The sequence below is a fragment of the Hemitrygon akajei genome, chromosome 3 (assembly GCF_048418815.1).
Source record: "Hemitrygon akajei chromosome 3, sHemAka1.3, whole genome shotgun sequence".
In the NCBI taxonomy this organism is placed as follows: domain Eukaryota; kingdom Metazoa; phylum Chordata; class Chondrichthyes; order Myliobatiformes; family Dasyatidae; genus Hemitrygon; species Hemitrygon akajei.
The window spans coordinates 194,795,939-194,800,448 of record NC_133126.1 but is presented as its reverse complement, the minus strand read 5'-3'; positions in this window follow the sequence as shown (position 1 = coordinate 194,800,448).

Sequence of the window (4,510 nt, the reverse complement as noted above, 5' to 3'; positions counted from 1 at the left end):
ATATTGTATTTCATTTGCCACTTCTTTTCCCATTCCCCTAAACTATTCCAGTCTTTCTGAAGGCTCTCTGTTTCCTCAACACTACCCACTCCTCCACCTATCTGTGTATGTATCATCGGCAAATTTAGCCACATATCCATTAATCCCATAGTCCAAATCATTGACGTACATTGTAAAAAGCAGTGGTCCCAACACCGACCCCTGTGGAACTCCACTGGTAACCGGCAGCCAGCCAGATTAGGATCCCTTTATTCCCACTCTTTGTTTTCTGCTGATCAGCCAGTGCTGCACCCGCACTAGTAACTTCCCTGTAATTCCATGGGCTCTTATCTTGCTAAGCAGCCTCACGTGCGGCAGCTTGTCAAAGGCCCACTGAAAATCCAAGTACACCACATGTACTGCATCTGCTTGTAATTTCCTCAGAAAATTGCAGTAGGTTAGTCAGGCAGGATTTTCCTTTCAGGAAACCATGCTGGCTTTGGCCTATCTTGTTATATGCCTCCAGGTATTCCATAATCTCATCCCTAACAATCGATTCCAACAACTTCCCAACCACTGATGTCAGGCTAACAGGTCTATAGTTTCCTTTCTGCTGTCTCCCATCCTTCTTAAATAGCGGAGTAACATTTGCAATTTTCCAGTCATCTTTTACAAAGGAGACATACCAAATTTCTTTAGCCTCCTGAAGAAGTAGAAGTGCTGGTGGGATTTTGTAACTGTGGGGTCTAAGTGGTTGAACTAGGACTAGCTATTTCATATTTGCCCATCTCCCTTCCAAACCTGTTTACTGTTTGTATTTGTTTTCTCATTCAGCACTTGTTCCTTGGAACTACATTTTTTTAACCCAAATGGCCATATTCTACACCAGGCGGGGCAGAATATCTGCAGCAAGACTCAACAGAAGGGAGCAAACAGAAATCAGCAGCTCAAAGCTGGGATGATTTTTATGAAAGGTACCAAGGATAATATCACTCAAGTAGAGTTGCTGCCTCACAGTTCATTCCTGATCTCAGATACTGTCTGACTGGAGTTTTGAACTTTTGAGTTTCTCCCATTTCCTCCAAAATCCCAATAACCTGCAAGTTGGCTGCACCCTTGTCCCCCTCCTCTACTCCCTGTACACTCATGACTGCATGGCCAGATTCAAGACTAACTCCATCCACATGTTAACAGATGATATCCCCACAGTGAAATGTATTCCAAGTAACGACAAGTTCAGGAAAGAGATAGAGAGCCTAGTGACATGGTGTTATAGCAATAACCTTTACCTCAATGTAAACAAAAACAAAAGAGCTGGTCATTGACTTTAGGTGGTGGGGGGAAGTGCACGTGCTCTTGTTTACATCAACAGCTTTGAGGTTGAGAGAGTTGAGAGCTTCCTGTTCCCAGGTGTGAACATCACCAATAGCCTGTCCTTGTACAGCCACCACACACAAATGCTGGTGGAATGCAGCAGGCCAGGCAGCATCTATAGGAAGAAGCACTGTTGACGTTTTGGGCCGAGACCTTTCATCAGGACATTTTGATTCACTGTTAAGTAGATTGTGCATCTAACAAGAAATTTGTAAGAAACAAGTATTATGTCTCATTCTTGACTTCCAAAGAACCTTTTGGATCGCAGAAGTATTAGGATCCAAAACCCTCTAAATCTCCCTTTGAGACCGATTGTCAACGTTTGCCGGATAATGCTCCTGGAAGTCAGTTTGGACATTTTGCTACATCACAGGTGCCATAGAAATGGATGTCGGGACACAAAATACTCAGTGGGTCAGGAAGAATGGGTTGGGAGGAAGTTAAGTGGATGTTTCAGACTGAAACCTGGTCAGAAATGTTGACTGATCATCACTGTTACTTCTAAGCTATGCGGGTACATAGCCACACAGTAACTGAATGCTCCCACACACGTAGCCACACAGCTGGAATTTTTATTTGTATAATGTTAATATCATTTTGAAATTATGCTAATACAATTTTGAAATTTATGTTAATATAATTGTAGAATATCCTGTAATTAATTATGTTAATTAATATAATCCATACATTTTCTAAATAATAAATGTAACACAGCCTTTACTTAGAAACATTTTAGTGCTTCAATGTATTTACATTATCGGTGTTCAAAGTTACATCTGTTATAAATTGCAATAGTAAACACAGAATGCAATTCAGTAGGTTATTGTGAGTAAACCACAGCCCACTGAATGGCAACATCATCCACTCAACATCATGGTATGCATATTACATATAAAAATATTTCAAATGCTGCGAAGTTTTCAGACTGTGTAAAAATTTCCTGCTCAGAGCAATGATTGATCTGTGCAGCTGTAAAAAAGAAATTAGAGAGAATATTGTCGGTCATTCCCCTCAGTATATGCTGCCTGACTCGCTGAGCTCCTTCAGGATTTTATGTGTGTTGCTCAAGATTTCCATCATCAAGGGCATATATTCAGTAAAGTGCTGGAAAAGGGCAGGTGGCATCATGAAAGATACCACCCACCCTGCTCATGGACAGTTTGTCCCACGCCCATCCAGGACGAGCATCCATGCCAGGACCACCAGACTCAAAAGCAGTTACTTCCCCAAGTAGTAGGGCTAATCAACACCCCCATGGCTCCCCAACCACCATGACTTTCTCATTTCCTGTCAGTCATCTTCTGTCACTCCTGTGCACTTTATGGACATACAATCAATCGATCTATATATGTAAGTTATCGTATGTATTTATATTTATTGTGTTCTTTATTTTATTTTGGATATTCTTTTGCTGCATCAGATCCAGAGTAACAATTATTTTGTTCTCCTTTACACTTGTGTTCCAGAAATCAGATTAAACAGTCTTGCTCTTCATCTTGATCTTCAGAATCTTTCGTGTCTCTGAAATGGATATTTTTTATTGAAGTGAGTACTGGAATGTTTGAGGTTCCTTGAAACCACAGAAGGCAATCTCTAAATGGAAGTGTTTTGATTCACTGTTAAGTGGATGGTGCATTTCTGAATAGGTAAAGTGTACACATTCAATGGCTGCTTTATTAGATACCTGCTGTGGTTTGTGGTCGTCTGCTGCTGTAGTCCATCCACTTCAAGGTTTCACATGGTGTGAGCTCAGAGATGCTCTCTGCACATCACTGTTGTAACGCGCGGTTATTTGAGTTACTGTCACTTTCCTGTCAGCTTAAACCAGTCTGTCCATTCTCCACTGACCTCTCTCATTAACAAGGCATTTTTCTCACAGAACTTCCAAGCAATGAATATTTTTGTATTTCTCACCATTCTCTGTAAACTCTAGAGACTCTTGTGTGTGATGATCCCACAAGTTCAGCAGTTTCTGAGACACCCAAACCACCCCATCTGGCACCAACAATCATTACATGGTTAAAGTAATCTCAATTACATTTCTTTCTTATTCTGATGTTTGGTCTGAACAACAACAGAACCTCTTGACTACGGGGGTGGGGGGGTGATTGATAAGTTTGTGGCCTAAGGTAGAAGGAGTCAATTTTAGAAAACCTGGCACATTTATTATTCAACATGGTCCCCTCCTACATTTATGCACTTAGTCCAGCGGTTATGGAGCATATGGATCTTGGACCTTCAGAAAGTGTCCACAGCAGGGGTGATCGATAAGTTTGTGTCCTTCTACACAAACTTATCGATATTTGTATATATGGCCCTTGTAGCTAAAGGGATCAGGGGGTATGGAGAGAAAGCAGGTACAGGGTTCTGAGTTGGATGATCAGCCGTGATCATACTGAATGGCGGTGCAGGCTCGAAGGGCTGAATGGCCTACTCCTGCACCTATTTTCTATGTTTCTATGTTTTACCTTAGACCACGAACTTATCAACCACCCCTGATGAGTTATTAACTTCAAACTTGCTGCATAATCACTCAAAGAGTTGAACTGCATGTGCATGTAACAAGACCTGTATAACACATCTCCTTCTACCTTAGGCCACAAACTTATCAATCACCCATCTGTGGACACTTTCTGGAGGTCCAAGATCCATATGCTCCACGACTGCTGGACTATGTGTGTAAATGTAGGAGGGGACTATGTTGAAAAATAAATATGCTAGGTTTTCTAAAATTGACTCCTTCTACCTTGGGCCACGAACATATCAATCACCCCTCGTATATCTGCCTGTTTATGTGCATTGAGTTGCTGCCACATGATTGGCTGATCCGATATTTGTATTAACAAGCAGGTTGAACAGGTGTACCTAACAAAGCGGCCACTGAGTTTATTTATATTCTAATTTACAAAGAGAGTTGGGGAAGGAATTGCTTAACCTTGGAAACCAGTCACACAAGTAAAGCAATTACAAATAATGTGGTACAGTATATTATTTCTCTTATAGCAAACTGGAGAATGTTTGAGTTGTCAGTCGCACCCCTAGCCTGGGGCACTGGCTTAGTTTGAAATGGGCGGAGTGAAAGGACAAGGGAGTAAGTACATAAGGTCCTCTCCATCCCTCTTTTCTAGTTCTTCTTCTTCCTCCCACATTGCCCTCA